The 24,006-nt window shown below is 37.4% G+C and overlaps 1 non-coding gene across 1 annotated transcript; it reads left to right on the forward strand.

Moving 5' to 3' along the window:
• The first annotated feature begins 6,980 nt into the window (after positions 1-6,980).
• LOC131254519 (small nucleolar RNA R71) lies at positions 6,981-7,087 on the forward strand. The gene has a single exon (XR_009175631.1). It is a non-coding gene; the product is annotated as a small nucleolar RNA R71 (small nucleolar RNA).
• Positions 7,088-24,006: the final 16,919 nt, after the last annotated feature.

Raw genomic sequence — 24,006 nt, forward strand, 5'->3', positions numbered from 1 at the left:
TCCACAAGGACTAATCTCATGTGTATTCTGAAAGCAACTAGAAGTAGAACTAGAAAAGATATGAATTTAAATCTGGAATTAAAGGGAGTAATTATAGAGTGTGTAATTAGAAACTTAAGAATTCAAAGGTGGGAACTAGGGTTTTCAAGGATCCACTTGTAGCAATTAGGGTGATTCCTTACTTGATTCAAGTAACACAATTGGAATTGGAGTCATATCCTATCCAATTGGAAGATATAGCAATTAAGATCAAATCTTAACTTTCTTTGACCTAATTCTCAAAAGAGGGAAATTGTGATAATTGGCAGGGATTCTATCACCAAACCATGTCTGTGAAACGATGACAAACAACAGGATTTACCAATCTCATAATCTCAAAACAAGAAAAGAAGATACTCAAAGCTATTGTAGATCTACTATAATTTAAGTCACAATAAATCATTAAAAACTAAAAGTATTCCTTAAATATTAAACTAAAATCAAAGTAAGTTCAATATAAACATGAATCAAAGCAATAAAAACATCCCATCATACAACAAGCTTCACCTCTTAGCCCTAGCTAAGAGGTTTAGCCAACTATAGACATGATTGAAACTAAAATCCTAAAAGAAAGCATGAAAAACTAAGGAAGAAGGGAAGAAAAATGCTTGGTGACGACTCTCCACCCTTCTGCTTTGCTCCTCCAAACTCTAGAATATGCTTTGGAGCATCCTAGGGAATCCTATTTATAGTTATAGAACTCCAACTTTTGCACCTAGTTAGACAACTCTAGAAACTGCCTCAAATTTACGCAGTTTGCTAAAATAAACTTCACTCTGCGCAATTTCAAAATAAACTTTACTCTGCACAATTTCACAGAATGACCCAGAGTTTCAGAATATATTTTTTCAGGATGATTTCAGGATTCCTTTTCTTCACTTCAAATCTTTGATTCTCTTCATTCTTCACTTGGTTTTCTTGAATCTTTGGCATGTGAATTCTTTAACATCGGTCTCCTAAGATTCATCCCTTGCCTTGGTGATTCTTAAGTAGCAAATCCATGCTTTTAGTACCCTTTTCAATCTAAGTTCTTAAATTCACCTTGCAACACAAACATGAGTAAAATAGAACATTAAGCATTATCATGTTCATAAAACTAAGATATAAATGGGGGATAATATATAATATTTGACCCTCAACGCAATCCCCAACCAGCATTTTGCTGGTTGCGTGAAATAAATCTCAATGCTTAATGTTCAAAACCTCTCTAGGAAAATAATCTTTTATACACTCAAGTATGAATGGGTTGAATTAAGATACGAAAGTGGGGTTTTAAAAACTTAGAGCAGAACCACATAAGCAACCAATCAAGTAAATTCTTTGTCCATTAAATCAAGCATAATTTGCATATCAAGTTTTTCAATGTGCTCAGTGAAAATCAACTTACTTCTTATATGAACATTATTAGTTCATAATGTTAGCCATGTTTATCATATAAGAATAGTTTAAAATTTCAAGTACCGATTCCGAACTTATCCCCTTCTCCTTCTTTTTTCAATTTTTGATTTTACATCGACGGTCACTTTTTATACACTTTTTTTTTCAGACTTTACATTCTTTTCAGAGACTTTTTCCATTCTTTTCCTGTCTTTTCACCATACATGACCTTTTAGTCGATTTCACTATTTTTTAACTAGTTCTATTCATCTTTTAAGGCGGATAAAATTCTCCAGACTCAATTCTCAATATCTATCAATTATTCACATGTTAACAATCAAAGTTTCTAATATTATTTACAAAAAATAGTTTGAATGTGTCATGTAATTTAGATTAACATGATATTCAAATTTTCTCTTAATCAATTAAGCGCAAGAACTTAGGTGATAGATTACTTAGTTGATCAAACTCCGACAATCCAAAATTCAATCTCTATTTTATCATACTCAAACCATTCTTATGTACAAAATTCATCGCTTCTCAAAAAGATTTTAACTTGAAACATTGAAATTTTAAAAAAAAAAATTGCTCAAAACTGAGAAAACACTGATTAGTTCACCTAATCCCCCATCCAACCAAAAAACCTACATTGCCCTCAATGTAAAAGAAATAAGCATGTAATGCAAAAGAGGCAATGAAAAAAGAAGGGAAGTGATGGAAGGGTAATACCTAAAGAAGGAATTTTGAGGCTTTTCAAATGGTCTCAGTGTGAAGATGGGTTAGCACAAGAATTAAACCAACAGAAAGCAAACTATCCTAAACAATAGAAAACACACTATCTTAAATAGCGGAAAGCAAACTATCATAATCCTAAATTATATGAAAGCAAACAAATCTACCTATACCTCCGTCAGACTAGGAGGTCAATCCTAGTAAACAGGGTCAATCAGAGGTATTGACATGGCCTCTGAATCAAATTTTTCAACAAATGGCTTTAAACGATGTCCATTTACTTTGAATTCATTGCCATTGTTTGGATTCTGAATCTCGACAGCCCCATGAGGATAAATATTAGTAATAGTGAAAGGGTCAGTCCAACGAGATCAGAGTTTACCCGAAAAAAGGCGTAACTGAGAATTATACAAAAGGAATTTTCTGACCAGGTGTGAATGATTTTCGAAGAATGTGTTGGTCATGAAACACATTCATCTTATCCTTGTAAATTCTCAAGTTCTCATATGCATCATTCCATATTTCTTCCAATTCATTCAACCGAAGTTTGCACAGCGAGCCAGCGTTGTCCAAATTAAAGTTTAGATTTTTAATCGCCCAGTAGGCCCTACGTTCCAACTCCATAAGCAAGTGGCAAGCCTTCCTATAAACAAGTCTAAAGGGAGACATTCCAATAAGGATCTTAAATACAATACGGTAAGCCCATAAAGCATTGGTCAATCGAATTGACCAATCCTTACGGTCAAGGTTAACCATTTTTTCTAAAATATATTTAATTTTCTTATTGAAAATTTCAGCTTGCCCACTTGTTTATGGGTGGTATAGAGTGCTCACTTCGTGAGAGATGCCATATTTCTTGATTAAGTTTGCAAATGGCCTGTTATAAAAATGTGAACCTTCATCACTAATGATGGCTCGAGGCATTCTGAACCGGGAAAGGATGTTCTCTTTTAAAAACTTAATAACCATTTGATGATCATTATTCCAGCATAGGATCGCTTTGACCCATTTAGTGACATAGTCTACCGCTAGTAAAATATACAAATTTCTAAAAGATTAAGGCAATGGTCCCATGAAATCGATGCCCCAGCAATTAAATGCTTCAATGATCATAATGGGGTTTAAAGGCATCATATTTCGACGGGACAATGCTCCCAATTTTTTATAATACTCATAAGCTTTGTAAAACTCATAAGTGTCATTGAACATAGTAGGCCAGTAAAAGCCGTACTGCAGAATTTTGGTCATGGTCTTTTTAGCAGAAAAGTGACCTCCACAGGCCTGAGAATGACATAAGGAGATGACACTTTGATGTTCATTGTCTAGCACACATCTCCTTAAGATTTGGTCTGAGAAATATTTAAACAAGTACAAATCATTCTAGAAGAATTTATATACCTCAGCAAAAAATTTCTTCTTATCTTACGCAGTCCAATGTGTCGACAAGAAACCTGTGGCAAGATAATTAGCAATATCCACAAACCAAGGTGAACGGGAGACTTTAAACAGTTATTCATCAGGGAACATGTCATTTATATTCGTCGTCTCAAAGGAATAGAGAGGTCAAGGTGGGAAAGATGGTCAGCCACTACATTCTCTACTCCCTTCTTATCTTTTATTTCAAAATCAAATTCTTGGAGTAGGAGGATCCATTTTATCAAGCGGAGCTTAGCATCATTCTTAGAAAGAAGATACTTGAGTGCTGCATGATCTTTGTAGATGATGATCTTGAATCCGATCAACTAGGACGTAAATTTGTCCAAAGCGAATACTACAACTAAGAGTTCCTTCTGCATAATTAAGTAATTTACTTGGGTAGGATTTAGAGTTCTACTTGTGTAGTGTATAACATAGGGCTTTTTCTCTGGCCTAACACTACCTCAAGAGCATAATCGGACACATCACACATAATTTTAAAAGGAATGCTCTAGTCAGGTGGTTGCATCATAGGTGCAGTTGTTAACATACCCTTAAACTTAGAAAAAGCTTCATGACAGTGCTCAGTCCACTCATATGGTACATCCTTCTAAACTAGAATGTATAAAGGACCAGAGAGGTGACTAAAGTCCTTTATGAATCTCCTGTAAAATCCAGTGTATCCTAAAAAGGATCGCACATCTCATATGTTCCTAGGCGGAGGTAAGTTAGAGGTAAGACCAATCTTAGCCTTATCTATCTCAATTCCTTTGGACGAGATGATATGTCCAAAGACAATTCCCTTACAAACCATGAAATGGCACTTCTCCCAATTTAATACTAAATTTTTTTCCTCACATATTCTCCAAATAATCATTGAAGGATAAACTAAAAATAAAGAAGGTATCCAGGAAGACCTTTAAATATTGCCCCACCAGGTTAAAAAAAATAATTATCATGCATCGCTGAAAAGTGGCGAGGATATTACACAGTCCAAATGGCATCCTTTGGTAAGCAAAGGTGCCAAAGGGACATGTGAATGTGGTCTTTTCCTGATCTTCAAGGGCTATCTATATCTAGCTGTAGCCCAAATATTCATCAAGGAAATAGTAATAGAAATGACCAGCTAGCCTTTCCAAGATTTGATCAGTAAATGGCAAAGGAAAGTGGTCCTTCCTTGTGATGGCATTCAATTTCCTATAGTCAATGCACATTCTCCAACCAGTAGTAACTCTAGTTGGTACAAGTTCATTGTCAGCATTGGTTACGATGGTGATTTCGGACTTCTTAGGAACCACTTGAGTTGGACTCACCCATTGGCTATCGGATATAGGGTATATGATACCCCACATCCAATAGCTTAAGAACCTCAGCCTTAAGCACTTCCTTCATATTTGGATTTAATATATGTTGTGGTTGCCAGGAGGTCTTCGCATTATCCTCTAGATAAATGCGGTGAGTACAAATCAAAGGGTCAATTCCCTTGAGGTCCGCAATCGACCATCCAAGGGCTCCTTTGTGCTCAATGAGAGTATAAATAAGCATACTCTCCTATTCTTGCTCAAGGTGGGAAGAAATCACCACCGGGTATGTCTCATCTTGACCTAAATAGACATATTTCAAATAAGAGGGCAAAGGTTTTAAGTCAAGCTTCGGTGCCTTGAAGTTATACGGTAGAGGCACTATATCCGTTTGGGATAATTCTTCAAATTGTGGACTTCACCAGTTAACTTTAAGTACCGGCACAGTATCAACCATGGCACCCGTCTTCCTAATCATATCATCATCTAAATCATGTGAGTGGGCCAAGCATGTCTCTAGAGGGTCAGAGGATAAGGTCATCAGAATTCTATCTTTCACAAAAGAGTTAATCAAGTTAACATCGTGGGCATCGTTATCATCCTCTAATGTCATATTCCCAAAAGACAAATTCATGACTCCATTCTACAATAGATGATTGCATTTGATGTAGCAAGGAATGGGTGACCAAGGATGACAGGAATTTGAGTGCTCATATCCACGATGGGTTGAGTATCCAGGACGATAAAATCTATTGTCAACCTGGACCAACACATCCTCAATTATCCCTCCTGGCACACGAACTGAGTAATTGGCCAGTTGTAATGTGTCCAGGTGGGTTTTAATTCACCTAGACCCAGTTGTTCGTAGACCAAGTATGGGATCAAATTTATGCTCGCTCCTAAGTTAAAAAGTGCATGCTCAATCCAGTAATTCTCAATTACACAAGCGATGGTTGGGTTACCAGGATCTTTGTACTTTTGTGGCACATCTTGCTTGAGGATGGTACTCACTTTTTCTGTCAGAACAATTCTCTATTGAATAGTCTGTCATCTCTTGGTAGTGCATAGATCTTTCAGAAATTTGGCGTATGAAGGGATTTGTTTAACAGCATCCAGTAGAGGAATGTTGACCTTCACTTGCTTAAGCACCTCTAGAATATCCTGAGAGTTTGATAGAGGTTTTAGTGCAATCAACTGCTGAGGGAATGGAGCAATCAGCTTGCCTTAAAGTTACGGTTTTAACCCCATGTGAGGCAATTCTAGGTCTATCATCTGTGTCTTCTTCCAGGTCCCTAGACTTTTTAGTCTTTACCAGAATAGATTTGTCAATTATTTTACCACTCATAAGAGTGGTGATAGACTTAGATTGTTCCACATTTTGATTTGAAGAGCTTGGGTCACTAATTTCGTATTGCGGTTTAAGGTTGGGGAGAGGTTAGGCCAGAAAGATCACTTTATCCCCAATCGAAATTTTTGTCCCACACCCTTGTATGGCCTTTGAAAGGTCTTGAATGGCTTACAATATACTCTGATTGAAAAGCTCTTGATTTTGAAGGTGTTTTAAGGCCGGATCCTCTTGAAGGTTCCCTTGATTCAGGAATTGGTTAGGGAATCCTTGAGGAGTAGTAGTTTGTACATTCCTCCAGTTGGAGTTGTATGTATTTGAGGTGGGTCCACCAAAAGGTCTTTGGTAGTTTTTTGCATTTGACTACTCATTCAGAATTTCTTTAAAAGCAGGTATTGTTGGATAATTTTTAATTGTATGTATGTTGCAAGCATAAATACTGCAAACTACTTTTTTTTCCGCAAACTAGCTATATCCTTCTAAAGTTCCATGGCCTCGACTCTTCTTGTGAGATTGGCCACCCTTGCACTTAAGTCATCTTCTTCTTTTAATACATACATTTCTCCCCTTTCCTTTGATTGAGTAGGCTTAGAAGTGGTGGTTTTTGGAGAGATGTCCCACGATTGTGCGTTTTCAACAAGTCTGTCTAAATAATCCCACACATCATTGACATCTTTATTTATGAATTCCCCATTACACATCATCTCGACCAATTGGCGCATGGAAGATGTTAGTCCTTCGTAGAAGATTTTGTGATGCGCCACATTTCAAAACCGTGTTGTGGGCATGAACTAACAAGATCCTTGAATCGCTCCCAACATTGGAAGAATGTTTCATCTTCCTTTTGGGCGAAGTTCATGATTAACTTTCTAAGGGTGTTCGTCTTATGATATGAGAAAATTTTCTAAGTAAACTCCCTTGTCATGTCGTTCCATCTGCCAATTGATCGTGGACGTAGTGAGTGCAACCACGTCTTGGTCTTTTCTTTTAAGGAGAAGGGGAAGAGTTTCAACCTAACCGTGTCCTTAGACACATTAGGAAAGTATAAAGTGACTATTATCTCATCAAACTCTTTCAAGTGTAGATATGGATTTTCATATTCAAGTCCATGAAATTTTGGAAAGAGTTAGATCACTCCCGGCTTGATATTCATATGTCATGTATTTTTTGAAAAATACCATGCATGAGGGTGTACTCACCCTCGCCGGTTGTAAATAATCTCACAAAGTACGAGGCGGGGGTGCTTGATGCACCTCATTCTCATCCTGGATTTCTTCAACCTTGGCTAAGTTGAGGTGGATTTGGAGGTTGATTGGTCGGTCGATTGGTAGCCATGACTTCAATTAAATCTATGGATCTCGAGTGGTGTCTAATCCTGTAATAGATAAATAACCCCTCAACCAACCCTCCTTCACTCAAGAGATGTCGAGTATTATCACAAACCCACTTGGGCATGAAACACTCTCAGTCCACAATTTCAGAATCTAACCTAAACCTAAAAAAGAAATAGGGAAATAGAAATCTAGAAATATAAAGAGAGAGATTTAAAAAAAAGTTACCAAATTAGAAGCTTATATATTGGGATCCTACAAAAGAAAAAGGAAAGTGAATTAGTTTTTAAAAAGGAACTAAGAAAGCAACCTATTTCTAAAACAAGAAAATGAAAGTTTCTAAAAATAGAAAGTAAACTAGTTTCTTAAATAATAATAAAAAAAAGGAAAGGAAATTAATTTCCAAAAACAGATTTAGAAAGTTTCTAAAAAATTAGTTTCTAAAAACAGAAAAGGAAAGTTTCTTAATCTAGAAATAGAAAGAAAAGTTAGTTTCTAAAAAGGAAAGTTTCTATATATATATATATATATATATATATATATATATATATATATATATATATATATATATATATATATATATTAGTTTCTAAAAACAGAAAAGGAAAGTTTCTTAATCTAGAAATAGAAAGAAAAGTTAGTTTCTAAAAACAAACTAGAAAGAACCCTAACCTAAAAATAGAAGTAAATAAATCCTAATTTAACCTAATTCTAAAACTAATCAAATCTATAAAACGCAACCGTCAATCCCCGGCAACGACACCAAAAACTTGCTCACAACCCCAAGTGTAGGGTTGTGATGCAGTAATAATCTCAGTGAGACCGAGGTCGAATCCACAGGAACTAATCTCGTGTGTATTCTGAAAGTAACTAGAAGTAGAACTAGAAAAGGATATGAATCTAAATCTGGAATTAAAGGGAGTAATTGTGAAGTGTGTAATTAAAAACTTAAGAATTCAAAGGTGGGAACTAGGGTTTCCAAGGTTCCACTTGTAGCAATCATGGTGATTCCTTACTTGATTCAAGTAATACAATTGGAATTAGAGTCTTGTCCTATCCAATTGGAAGATATAGCAATTATGATCAAATCTGAACTTCCTTTGACCTAATTCTCAAAAAAAGAGAATTATGATACTTGGCAGGGATTCCATCACCAAACCATGCCCATGAGACGATAGCAAAGAACAGGATTTACCAATCCCATAATCTCAAAACAAGAAAAGAAGATACTCAAAGCTATTGCAAATCTACTGTAATTTAAGTCATAATAAATCATTAAAAACTAAAAGTATCCTTAAATATTAAACTAAAATCAAAGTAAGTTCAACATAAACATGAATCAAAGTAATAAAAATATCTCATCACGCTACAAGCTTCACCTCTTAGCCCTCGCTAAAAGGTTTAGCAACCACAGACATGATTGGAACTAAAACCCTAGAAGAAAGCATGAAAAACTAAGGAAGAAAGGTAGAAAAACCCTTGGCGACATCTCTCCACCCTTGTGCTTTGCTCCTCCAAACCCTAGAATATGCTTTAGAGTATCCTAGGGAGTCCTATTTATAGTTGTAGAACTCCAACTTTCGCACCTAGTTGGAAAACTTTAGAATATGCTTTAGACTTCACTCTGCGCAATTTTTCAAAATAAACTTCACTCTGTGCAATTTCACAAAATGACCCAGAGTTTCAGAATATGCTTTTTCAGGACGATTTCAAGATTCCTTTTCTTCACTTCAAATCTTTGATTTTCTTCATTCTTCATTTAGTTTTCTTGGATCTTTGGCATGTGAATTCTTCAATCTTGGTCTCCTAAGATCCATCCCTTGCCTTGGTGATTCTTGAGCATCAAATTCATGCTTTTAGCACCCTTTTCAATCCAAGCTCTTAAATTCACCTTGCAACACAAACATGAGTAAAATAGAATATTATGCATTATCATGTTCATAAAACCAAGATATAAATGGGGGATAATATGAAATATTTAACCCTCAACACCAATGCTCTCTACTATTTGACACCGGCCTCTTCATCAAGGAGGCTTCCGAGGCTGCTGAGTCTAATGTTCCTCTAAGGGAGATTCTGGAAGTACTGGGGAAACTTCACTACCCCAGGGACATATACTTTCAACTTAAATTCGAGTCTCAGAGAATAGTTTGATACCTGGATATGCTACTTAGGAAGAGTCTTGTCCCGTGGACGATGCTTATGAGAGGGCATGAAACAACCACCTTTGATGGAACATGGTGCATCAGTTCAACTACACCTTACTCTAAGTCCTTCAAGCACAACACGTTGAGCTTATGGAAGACATTAAGGAGAAGGAACACACTTATGTTGTGAAGGATCCTAGATCGCTAACTACCAGGTTCGGTCGCGGGTGAGCTTTACTAGCAAGAGAGAGGCTGAAGGTAGAGTCTCTCAACTGGCATTCGCGTCGAGCGGCATCCGTGTTGACCGGCTTCTGCAATTTCTACCCATCTTCATAGAGGAGGATTTTAATGGAAACCGCAAAAGGGGATTGTGGAGGCAGAGAAGCTGCACATCGTTCAAGAATTCAAGGAAATAAAGACAGCTTATGCCTAAACTGCCACTCTCATTTGGTGGTCGTTTGTCTTTTTCTTTCTTTTTTCATATAAATCGCTCGGTGGCTCACTTTTACTTTCAAAAAACTTGCTTTTAATTATGCTTCTCGCATCACTCACATATTACTATTTAGCCGCTTTGTCCACAACATAGGACTACATCATTCCTATGGGGTATCAGCATTCAAAATATAAGGCATTGGAGTATTCAATCCAAGATAGTTGGCTAATGAGAATCTTTTGTCTATATGCACCATTAAATGAAAAGGAAAAGAATCTAAATCATTGTATTTATCAAGACTTGCCTCACTAGTTGACCGTATGCAAAGAAATGTTATCGATTGAGTCACTAATGATTCCCACTCAAGTACATTAACCAATGCCATCTTTTTTGTAACCAACGCTAAGATCAACTGCAACCAACATTTAGCATTTTTTTATTGTAATAACTAGTTAACTGACGAGACACATGAAAGTAGGGAGATGTGTGCACCATTTTCTACGGAACTAACATTTATTGTGACCACTCATTCTACTTTCCTTGGAATATAAATCAGCGTCGCACTCTTTCGATTAGAGCTGGGCATTGGACCGAGTCAGATTGGATTGGGTCCAACTCGATTCGGTCTGCAATCTACATGGGCTGACAGAAACTCGATCCGATCTGGGACTGAGTTTGGGACATCTGACTCGAACCGATCCAATGCACGGTTAGCCTAACCCGAACCGAGTCTGACTCGGTCAGGGAAACTGAGTCGGATCGGGTTGGGTATGATTCGGAATGGGTTAGGTCTGTGGGTCAAACTATGAGGTATGTGTTATGTCTAAACAATCCATCCATTTGGAGAGTTTGTCTTAATGCTTGAGCTGAAAAATAAGACAGATCTAAAGATTAATTGGACCACACTGCAAAAAAAATAGTGAGGGATTGAACGTTTACCATTGAAACCCTTTTGGAGATCACGGAAGTTTCAGATTAATATGAAATTTGTTTTTCCTCTTCATCCATGTATTTTTAACCTTATTACTAGATTAGATGGAAAATAAACGTTATGGTGGGCCCTACGAATTTTTTAATGGTGAAATCATTATCCTCGCTACTATTTTCAATGTGGTCCATTGAGCTTTAGATATGATTCATTTTTTTCAAATGCTCCAAAATGATCATGAAAAATGGATAAACGGTATGGATATAATAAATACATCATTATGGGGCCCATGTAATTTTGATCTCATTTGAGATGTTCATACAACTCGGAGCTCGAGGTGTGTCGCTACTCGTCTTTGCATGACACGTATCTATACACTAGTTGTAACTTACAGGCTACAACCTGTAAGCTACTGGAAATTAGATTGCGTACTAAGTTACTTAGTAATCAGTACGCTCTCATCGTACTGAGTAAACTCAGTTGGGCCCACCTTGAATGTATGTAGTCTATCCACGATGTCCATCCATTTTTCCATCTAATTTAAGAGGTTGATCCCAAAATTGAAGCATATCCAATGATCAAGTGGATCATACCACTGGAAACAATGGAGATAATGATTTCCACCGTTGAAACCTTTCTAGGCCCACGGTGATGTTTATTTGTCATCCAACCTGTTCATAATATCATAAATACATGGATGAAGGGAAAACACAAATATAAGCTTGATCCAAAACTTCTATGGCCCCCAAGAATTTTTCAATGGTAGATGTTCAATTCACTATTTAATGTGGTGTGGTCCATTTGAATATTGGATATCTCTAATTTTTGGGCCCAAGCCCTGAAATTATTTGGTAAAATGAATGGACAGAGCAGATAAAATACATAAATCATGGTGGACCCCACAGACTTCACTCAGTACACTAAGCGTAGTGAGTTACTACGCAATCCACTTCGAAGTTGCTGACTGCTGTCAGTGTTAACGTGCATGTCACGAAATTTCTCAGTGGGCTCTTATCGCACTAAGTAAACTTTGTTGGGGCCCACCGTGAAGGCATGTGGTTTATCCACGCCGTCCATTCGTTTTTCCAGATCATTTTAGTGGTTAAACCCAAAATTGATGCATATCCAAAACTCAAATGGACTATACCATGGGAAAAGGTAGAAGTATTGATTTCCACCGTTGAAAATTTTATAAGGCCCCAGTGATGTTTATTTGTCATCCAACCTGTTCATGAAATAAATATATGTGATAAATATCATAAGAATCACTCCAAATCAGATCAGATCGGTCCAGATCGATCCATTCAGTTCGAATTTCGGTCCGGATTGCGCGATCTGAACTCGATCCGAGGAACTATCAGATCTGACTGATCCAACTCGAACTGCACCGATCTAGACCTTCGGATCGATTCGGATCAGGTCGGTTTGTGCCCAGCTATACTTTCGATTATCCCAGCCGTTGCATCTCTTTACCCGCAGTCATTAAATGCCTTTGACGATGCTTATAAAATCATCACTCATTTTCATTTTGTAACCGACATCTTCTCTGCTTCTACTAATAGACCTTAAGCCTTTATGTCTTCTTCAATCTTCCACTCACAATCGCTGGCCCTTTTGAAAGAAATTCTCACTGTGGAGATTGAATATTTGTCCCAATCTCCCCTCCATAATGTTTACTCTTTTGTCAGAGGTGCTACAAAAGCATATTGATGTAACGAACCTCTCAAATAACTTTTAAAGGTTCTAATGAAACTACAATGCCTCAAGGATGCTTATTCCAAAGCCGATATGGAGATACAAAAGCATGTTGGCCTGATGAGGGAATAGTCTATCATTCATGCAGAATCTAAAGCTCTCTCAACCCATTGTGACGCTTCATGGAGTCGTCACTTGCACTGGACCGGTTAGCACAATTTCAACGAGGCCATGCTGCAATCGTTCGAAGCCTAGAGCAAAGAACCAGCCGGCGATCTCTCTGAGACTAAACATCTCCATCCAAGCAGGGATCAACCCGATTGCCATGAGCTCATGGCCTTCATCGAATCTCAGATTGACCTTTACTAGGCTCAATCGCAAGAGAGCGACAATCATAATGAAGAAGTCCACAGCAATGTTGTCATACTCGGCTATTACATCGATGAAGTGACAAATTTCCTCGACCATTTTGTGGTCGAGTGACTGTCATGGAGGATTAAGCAGGCATTGGCTGAGAAGATCCAAGCGGCTTATATCTAAACTGCTTGATCAGCCAATTACAACTCTTTATTGTACACATCATGTTATACATGTATTTTTTATACTAGCCAATGGCCTAAACCCTTTCCCCAGTAATAAAATCTTCCTTTTTTAAGATCAGTAGAAGGGAGCTCATCAATTCCCTTCGTGTTACTCAGCCTGATCCTACACTATCTCCCATAAGGAAGGATAGTAAGCCTTTAAGAATTGGCTGTTGATTGGAGTTTTTGTAACTTTTCCATCCATATCGTGCAAGAGATAGGTTCCACCTTTAAGGACTTTGAGGACAACATAGGACCCATCCCGAGTGGGTAACCATTTCTTGCCCAAGGCTTGGTCCTTGCATCCTATTGGCGACACTATTTTCCAAACCTTATCTCCTTCACCAGAGGATTTTCCTTACACCCTCTTATTATATGCCCAGACGACAGTGGCCTTGTTGGTGATTATAGAATTTAAGGCATTCATCTGAGTTTCATCTAACATTTCAAACTCAACCAGCATGACTTCTGTGAACTCAGGAGGGGTTAACTCGGCTTGATGTGTGATCCTTACTGATGGTATATTAATTTCCAAAGGCACTGCTCCATCGTGTCCGTATGTTAATGTAAACAAACTCATTCCAATACTAGTATGTGGTGAATTCTTATATGCCTAAAGTGCCTCGGACAATTTTGCATGCCACTCATGAAAATTTTCTTCAATCATTTTCCTCAAAATATTCTTTATCATTTTGTTGTTGGCCTCAAATGGGCCATTTGCTTATGCATAGTATGGCGTTGAGTACAAAATCTTAATTTTATATCAGTCGGCCATGGCTTCGACTTCTTGTGCTGAGAATGTTGTACCCCGATGTTTAGAATTAAATATTGCATATTTATTATTTCAATTACATTAGCTTTCCTGGCATTTAAGTGTTAATCCAATATAATCATGTATGTTTTCATCATGCGAGGTGGTTTTGCACCTAAAGAAAAATATACGCCTAAAAGGATAGATTGAGAGCTCAAAAGAATATAATGAAGAATTGAGGATTTAAAAGTCATTAATGAAGAATTCACATGCCAAAGATCCAAGAAAACCAGGATGGAAAAAAGACTGGTGAGATCACAAGTCCAACAAGAGAAAAAACTGACTCTTCAGTCCCACCTAAGGTCAGTTCGGTCCGACCGAAAGTGAACAAAACAGTCCAGTAAGAAATTGTGATTTTCATAATTAATTTGGCTCGACCTTCAGTCCCACCAATGACAGCTTAGGCGAGATCTAAGTTAGACAGATTTTGCATAGATCTTTCGGATGAAATTTGATGCGACCGAAGCAGAACAAAAGTACGAAAATTGAAGTCGGTTGAAAGTCGGTGTGAAATTTTATTATTTAAATGAGTTTTCTTATTTGTTTTAGATATGAATTAAAGCTTGAGAAAAAGACCAAGGGGTGGCGGAGTCTCTACAAAGCCGTTCTTCTTCTTCTCTTCCTCAATTCTATTTTGTTTTTCTTCTAGGTTATTAGCCTAGGCTAATAATCTCTTAGCTAAGGCTAAGGGATGAAGCTTGTGATTCATTACATTATTTATTTTATTTGATTCAACAAACAATGATTGAATTGATTTAAATTTTATTATTTGAGTTGTTTATTTTTAGATTTTTTGTATACTTCGGGTACAATGAATGTTTTGATTTAACAATTGCTTAGCCTTGATTTAGAGAATGAATCAATCTTTATAATTGGTTGATCCAGTGATGACTAAGCGTGTGTTAGAGGCTTTTGATTCCCTACAATTGATGTCCGGGTGTTTCATGAGAAAATTGTTCAATTGAATTCATATTCTAATATTATTTATGATTGGTTTAACCGCTCTATCATCTGATTGAATAGGATATGACTTCGACTCCAATTGAGTTATAATCGATAAATCAGTAAAATAAATATTGTGATTTCTATAAGTGTATTCCTAGATCTTTAGTCCTTTTCCTTCTTGTTTAAAACATTTTTTATCTTGCTGAATTAAAAACCTAGACAAACCATTAGACTTAGATTAGTTCAAGGCCTATGTTCCCCATTCCCTATGGATTCGACCTCGGTCTCACCGAGTTATTACTACTTCGCCCAATCCATGGTAATTGATTCGGGAATCCCAAACCTATGGATGATATGGGTCTCAATGAAATTGATAATCTTCCTATAACCGACTCCTTTCATAGGTCTTGCCTCCACACAATTGGTGAAATAATCAGTGGCCACAATGATGAAAGAGTCCATGCACGATGAGGGTGGATGAATCTGACCTATCAAATTGATCACCTGTCATGCCCCGACATTCGAGTACCCAAATAGGGTATTCGAGACCCGAATCCCAAGTTCGTGATTTTTAATAGATTGATATTCATTACAATTCACATAATTCCATCAAATTTAGTAGATATTCAGACTCATATAAAAGGAAAATACTGCTAAAATAATATAATGTTTACTAGATTCAACTCTTTTAATAGTTTTTTTTTTCTACATCAATATTTGAAATTCAGACTAAATCTAAAGAACAAAAACTAAATTGAAATTTAAACTAAACTTAATTTTCTAAAAAAATAAAAACTAATAGTAGAGGCCCGCCTACTCGTAGTATTCCAGCTCTGCACCTGTCCATTTTTTTTTATAGTAGGGTGAGCATAACAGCTTAGTAGGGTTATTTCTTGTCCAAAATTTAAAATGTTCATATTCTAACAAATTTTTATAAATAAGAGAAAAAAATAAAATACAGATAATAAAAAAACATGAATTTAAGCAATAGAATTGTAAAAATATTATGCATGTGATACTTTTCATGAATTCTCATAAATAATATATGTCATCTTTTACAACACCATACCCAAGTAGATGGCCAAGTTGCATTAACACCCACACACCGGTACCTCGTGGTAAGGAACCTATTTATATATTAGCTGGTCAAACTACTGCTCCAATTGTACTTCTGACGTATGTCATCGCACACAATTGTACTCATACGCTGACACAAAGGAGACTCCAAAGGATTTAGTGGGTTCTAGGGTCTTTCACTCAAGGGACACAATCACCCTACTTGCATACTTTAAGGTCATCCACCCAAGGAACACAATCGCCCTACTTACTGGCGTTAGGGTCTTCCACCCAAGGGACACAATCGCCTTACTTACTTACGTTTCATCCAACATATTAATATTGATACTTAATAAATGATAGACATCCATGTAAGATGAATCATTGTTCCACAATTGAAAATATCAACATAAAGCTATCATGGATTTATTCACGTGCTGTCACTACTCTTAAAAATTATTATAGGAATCAATAATTATTGAATTCTCAAAATATTCACAATATAAATTTTTATTTCTAATCAATAATTCTAAATATAATTTCGTTGAAACATTAATAATTAAAATATTTAAATAAAATATATTTTTTACTATTATTAAAATATACGTGCTTTCTCTTCATATAGGCCCTTGTGACCTTATGAACTGGTTGGATGGCAAATAAAATAAACATACAGGTGAACCAAGGTTTTAACCCTAGACGTCATTATCCCATTGTTTCCGCTTTGGATATGCTTCAATTTCAGTCTCATGCTCTAAAATGAGTTGGAAAATGGATGGACGGAGGGGATAAAATGCACTCGTATAGTGACGGTCAGGATTGTTTAGGCAAATATAGGTCCAATCAAAACCATCACATACTAACCGTGACTGTGAAGTATAGCTTTTGTTAGGTGATCAAAACTATCCATCCATGGCCTAAAAGAATGGATGGCTACAAAAAGTAAGGCCACACACTAAGGATGGACTGGATCATCCGATCAGCATGGTTTTTGCATAGTCACCCATGATATGTGCTCCAACTCAATGAACGGTTCAGATCAGCGATTTAACTGTCCAATTGACCCAATGCAAGTAGGAGAACTTATAGTGGTATGAGAGCACCGAAGCCCTTCTCGTACAGGCACCCATGTGGGCACAACCACACTTCTCGTTCTGATCATATCCCGGCGCAGAAATTTCTTGGAGATTTTATCGGGAAAATCAACCTAAAAATAAAATATTTGAAATATTAAATAAATTTGAAACATAAACATAAACTTCACAACAAATTCCTTAGTTATTGTTTTTAAATGTTTCTGCTAAACATCAATGTGGGCCCCACATATGGTCCGGGTTAGGCAGGCAAGACAATCCACGAGGTTTGAGGTTTATTGAAAATTCTAAGATAAGCAGGTGAGGATTGCTCGACCGTAGGTGAGGCCCACCATGATGTTTGTGACAAATCTAATCCGTCCATTGGAAATTCAAGTCAAGAGGGAGAGGATTGCTCAACTGTAGGTGAGGCCCACCATGGTGTTTTCGGATTTTTCATTTCATTTTAGGACTAGGGTCTAAAAATGAAGCCAATCCAAAGCTCAAGTGGGTTAAACGAACATGAAACAATGAGGATTGAATACCCACTGTTGAAATATTCATGGGGTTATGGGATGTTTATCAAGAATCGACCTGTCCATATGTGTTTTGGGATCATTTTATGCCATGGGCCCAAAAATGTAGTTGATACCAAGACCTAGTGCATGGGTCACACAGTAAGAAACAGTAGGATTAAACTCCCACTGTTAAGGGTCCTCAATTAGTGGTAGGCTCACAAGAGTTTCAACACAAGGTCATGCATACAGGTACTCATTGTGGTGAAATCCACTGCAGTGTGAGTGCGTGGGTGTGTAAGTGCATTGTAAAAACACAGTTTGGAGTCATCTTATAGTCACTTTGAGCTTTGGATCTGTCTCATTTTTTGGATGAGATGAATTTTTCACAAATATCAAGATGGGCTCCACGTATGGTAGGTCGGGGTTAGTTTGGCACAAATGAATCCAACGTTATTGAACGGAGATTGCTAAATGGCAAGTGCAGTAAGGGGTTGTACCGTCGATATGAAAATACAAATATTCATTAACTAAGAGCAGACGGTGCAATGTCTAATGGTGAAAACTGTAAGTAGGTTTCAGGAAATAATTTAAAAGCAGGAGGTTTTAGGTCTATAGCCTAAAAGGCAAGCGGCCATATTGACAAATCCCTTTAATTTATCCAGATTTTGAAAATATCGTGATAGTATCGCATAGTATGGTACGATGTATTTATCACGATACTTTCAAAAAATCGGCCATATTTGTTGCACTGCATGTGAATTTTCGTCGATTATTTCCAACTGTCTATCTATTTTTATATAATGGGTCCCACTTATGTGCGGGTTAGCATATGCGGTTTGGCTACTCACGCTGCTACTGGTCAGTGCTCTGTGGACCTCACTATGGCATATATGTGTTTCATCCACACCATTCATTAATTTTTCTAAGTTATTTGACCACTGGAGGTCAAACATTAAGTAGATCTAAATCTCAACTGAACTGTATCATAGGAAACGATATTGATTGAATGCCCCATATTGGTTGAATGCCTGCCATTAAAAACTTTATAAAGCACAAGAGTTTGGATTAAGTTGATATATATTTTATTTTATTTTTCAAGTCAGCATATGTATGACATAATCAATAGGTTGGATGTCAAGTAAATATTATAGTATGCCTTAAGAGATTTTTAATGGTGGACATTTAATTATTATTGTTATATGTGGTGTGGTCCACTTGAGATTTAGATTTGCCTTGTCTTTTGAATCAAGCATTAAAATGACTTGGAAAATGGATGGATGGCATTGATAAAAACACATAAATCATGATGGGCCATAGAGCACCAATGAGTAGCCATGTAACATCACCTTATCTGTCCACTTTATCTGTCCATTATCTTAGGGCATGATCTCAAAAAGAGGCAAATCCAAATCCGAGGTGTACCGCACTACAAAAATCCAAATCACAAGTGGACCACACCACAAAAAAAATAAAAAATAAATAAATAAAAATTGGTGATGAAACACCAAGAGTGTTAATGGACCGGGCTCAGATTGGAATTGCAATCAACGTATCAAATTCACAATGGACATCAGTCACTTGTACACATATATAACTAGAATATCACGTAGAACGGGCATATATGGATGGACATTATTGATAAACACATGCATCAATGTAGAGCACACATGTGTAGTGAACTTTAAAATCCATGAAAATCCCGCGTGGGACCAGATGCAATTCCATCCCACCTAATTCCAACCGCACACATCCTCCCCAAATGTTGAATGAAATTTGCATGAGATCAAATGCAATTCCATCCCACCTAATATCATCTAATACCATATGCCAAGTGCCCGTAGATGTTCAATCACCAATGTTTCCTCTATTGCAACTCACTAATAATTTAATCCGAATTATTTTTGGACTCACACCTTAAAATGAAACGGAGAAATGATGAATGTAGTGGATAAAAGACATACATCATGGACAGGGCTTTGAATAGCTACTGTCAGTGTCATCCGGCAATCCACATCCGTAGAGAGCATTCATGGACATTTGCACCGGACCAAACCCAATTCCATCCCACCTAATCCCATATAATACCATGTTCCAAATGCTCTCAGATGTTCCATCACCACTGTTTCCTGTGCTACAACTCACCTAATATTTTTATTTGTATTATTTTTGAGCTCATATCTTAAAATAAAACGAAAAAATGATGAATATAAACACATGCATCATGTAAGTGTCATCAGGCAATCCACATCCGTAGAGAGCATTCATGGACATGGGTCATGTCCATGGGCTCCTCAAATAGCATACACGAGTGAGCTCCTCAAATAGTATACACGAGTGACAAAGCACATGTGTGAAGAGTAGGGAGCAAAATCCCAACCCTATTCGTGCTTGTACATTGCACTCATATAATCATTCCCTTCAGAATCCTTGAAAATTTTCAGTCATAATTAAAGTTTCATCCCTGCCTCTTTAGCTGGAAACATCACCCCATTTATCTGCCACCTTTAATCATCTCCAACACAACTTGTGGGAGACTGATGGGGGTGTTGTGGACTCCCCATTTGTACACGTGGCATCTACATCAAATCCAAACCGTTTAGATGGTGTGACCTATTATGGATTGGTCATATACTATATATCAGATTGATTGGACGACTCTAACCTCTGATAAATGGATACTTGTCTGTTGAATTTTGACCATTCACCTTCCACCAACCGGCAAGTTAGGATCATACTTTCGGTATATTTAACTTTTGCGTTATAATCCATCTGAAGTGGGTCCCACTATTTGGACCGTCTTGTTTGATTTTTCTTTTGTGGTGGGCCCAGCACCGTATCTGTGGTATAATGCCCAGCGGCCTATCATTCCTGGCGTGGGCATGCTCGTGTTAGAGCGAAATAAGAAGTATCATTCAAAAGGAAGAGAATTAAGAGTTCCTTTTGTTCTGTCGCGACTTAGAAACCAGCGTTTGTCGCCACCCAGTAGGGCCCACACACTAAGTAATCACATGATCAGAACTGTCCATTTTCTGGAATATGTATTATGTGGTCCACCTTAAGATAATTAGACTGAGTGGATTATTCTGACCCATCAATTTCTTTGATATGAAATCAGAACAGGGAAAATACATTTTCATTGGTTCGCATTCATCTCTAAAAAATCAAACGTCAGAATCATCAATGAAGATTATTACGGAATGTTATCTTAGTTACAGTAATTTTTAGAATATGGAAGGTTCAGATCACTGGACCATTTTAGCAAGTGGACCCCCATTGGGTGCGACAGACGCAGGAGCCTTAGTCGGGACGGAGGCAAAACGAACTCAATTAGCGGGGGCTGTATAATGCATGCTACTAAATGGTGTTATACACACACACTCATCATGGCATATATGCATGCATTTCACACCATCCAAAGGGGGGGTCCCATTTTTTAATGGATCATACATGCATACATGATTTTGCTCATTGAATTTGGACAATTAATCATTTTCCTTCTAACAATCCTTGATGGCCACTAATGGATGGTTAGGATTTTCCAACCACCGTAATTCTAGGCTAATTTCAATCAAGGTGGGGCTCTTGATTTTACAAAAAATAAAAAATAATAATCTTATTATATATTAATTTTATCATTTTTATGATTAAATTCTATATTTATCAAATCATATTTCCTACTTTAAAGGCGAAGGTAAAGGGATTCTTTTATCCATTCATTTTTATCTATACTCTCACGTTCAGACCGGTTATGACCGAATTTGCTCCAATCCCAATGGTCTTTGGCCAGCTAAAGAGCTGCATTGAGCTTCGGTAACAATGAAGGATATGTATGCATAAAGTGAGACTCGTTTCCAAAATCCACTCCAACCGTCACGTGAATGACCTAATTTTAGGCATAGGGCTCAAACTGATCTCCATCTACGGTACTGATCGTCTATACGATTGGAAGCAATGCATAGGGTGACACTTACCCTCCAAATTATTTCCTTTGTCATGGCCCACTTCAATCACGGACTGTCCTGATTTTTTTAGCCCTATGAGGAAGTTGTTTTTTTTTTCTTTTTTCTTTTTGTTTTTTTGTTTTTTTTGTTTTTGTGTGTGTCATATAAGAGATTGAGTAAATTTCATATAATCACTGTTGTAGGCCCCATAAAAAATTAACATATTGGACGTCTCCCAATAGGGGTTTTAGAGCTCACAAAATCAGAATTTTGAATATGCTCGGCCCCATGGTCCAGCTTGAAATAGTTCAAAATTCAGATCGAGACCAACTCTAGCCCAGCCATTGAATGATAGGTTAGCCTTATTTTTTGAACTTGGTCCTAATATAAGATTAGTCATTTAAGAGGGTATATGGATTGTAATTTACTTAAGCTACTTTTGCCATAAGGGCCTGTTTGGGAGCATGGATTTGAAATCTTCTTGTTGCGTTTGTGAACGCCTCACCCCCACGCGCGCATGGGCGTGGCGGTGCCCTCGCTTTCTTAGCTTTCATATTGATTTTTATCATTGTGAGCGATGTGTGCTATTGACTCAGGTACAAGAGTGCATTTGATTTGGAATCGCCACTAGCCAAATAAAGCATAAAATCTACGACTGGTTAGAAACCATAAAATCACTTAGGAGTTGGGGAATCTCACGATTTCTCAACTCAAGTGACTCTCGCGGTTGGTTTACGGCCGTCAATTCCGAGTAAGGGCCTTGGTGACGAAAAAGGAAGGGTTTAAGCATCATTTTCCGCCCGCACAATGTGCGGTCTCTACTTCACAAGATCTACAATTTTTGGGGATTTAATGGAATTTCGGCATTTTATACTTGGTCATACTTCACATAACCCAGGTGAGCCAGGCAGGCAGAGATAAGAAAAAAGAAGTTATCTAGCTTTACATCTATAACGTCTCAGAAAAATCCATACAAAGACCCGAATACAATCTCAGGCAGAACTACCCAAGGACCGTGTCTGATTATATATAACTTAGATAAAATTTAGTTAAGTACTAAATAATCGGTGGATTAAGCTTGGGTCACCATTTTCACAAATGAGATGGCCTAAAACCATGAGTACCACTGACTCAACGTCACCTAAAGTCTTAAGAGAAATCTCAGGAGCCTGTCGCTCTCGGGAGTACATTGAAACCGTGTATCGGACCTAGACCGCACGTCAAGGGTCCGATGATCGCGAAAATATAGGATTATGTCCGTCCTGATGCAGGCTCTCCACGATCCGATGATTGAGTAAGTATGAGCGTTGATCTGACGCACGCTCTCCACAGTCGATCGGCTTATCTAATCGCACCGAAATCATGTCCTGGCATGGATCCATTGTCAGGGAGCATACCCTATGACGTAGATGAGTCGTGGGCCTCCCTATGAGCCCTGTTCGTCAAAAACAGTCGTTCAAAGGGTATAAATTATGTATACAGTGGCCTCGGGGCCATTTGCATCACTTCTGGGCTTATAAATAGCCCTTATTTCACCCCTCCTCTCTCATATACGAATTTCACAAAAACCCTAAGGGAGAGAGAGGAGAAAAGAAGAGAAGAGAGGAAAGAGAGAAGAGAGATTTTGGGAGATCGCTGTAGGAATCCTCTCCCACGAATTCACGAACCAAATCTCTGCCCCATTTCGCTACCCAACCTCTTTCGGCTACGATTTTGGGTAAGAAATCCTAACCCTAATATCGTTGTAGAGACCTAAGATAGTTATTTGTCAACCTAGCTAACTTGTTTCATCATTTAGGTGCCCGACGTTCCATTTTCAGAAACGTAAAATTTAGACCGAGTCCGAATCGAGCATTCCGATGGAAGGTGCGGACTATAAACGCTTAGGTTGTGGTTATCAATGCTTTCATGTCAACTAATGATTTATGTCTAACTTGATTGCTACCGTATTGTCTTAGATACGTCGATTTCTGTATGATATACACGTATGAACTGTGATGAGTAAAAGATACATCCTATGTGTTTGTTGAAATGTTTAAATGAGCATTTGAAAATGATTTGTGCTTACTATGATTACTGATCTAGGATTCATTATTGTCATATGCATGTTGATCTCTTTGTATAAGGAATTGATAAAACATATGTTGTAACTAACCTAGTCTATGTGTTTGATGAATTGCCTGAATGAGAAATTGTCGATGATTTGTATTTACTACGAGTATTAAGATAGGATTCTTTACTGCCTTATGTATGTGTATAATTTCCTTCATGTAATCATATTTTTCTCCATGTAATTAATTGATAAAATGCAAGTGTTTGGTAACATGATTAATGTGT

The sequence above is a fragment of the Magnolia sinica genome, chromosome 8 (genome assembly GCF_029962835.1).
Source record: "Magnolia sinica isolate HGM2019 chromosome 8, MsV1, whole genome shotgun sequence".
In the NCBI taxonomy this organism is placed as follows: Eukaryota; Viridiplantae; Streptophyta; class Magnoliopsida; order Magnoliales; family Magnoliaceae; genus Magnolia; species Magnolia sinica.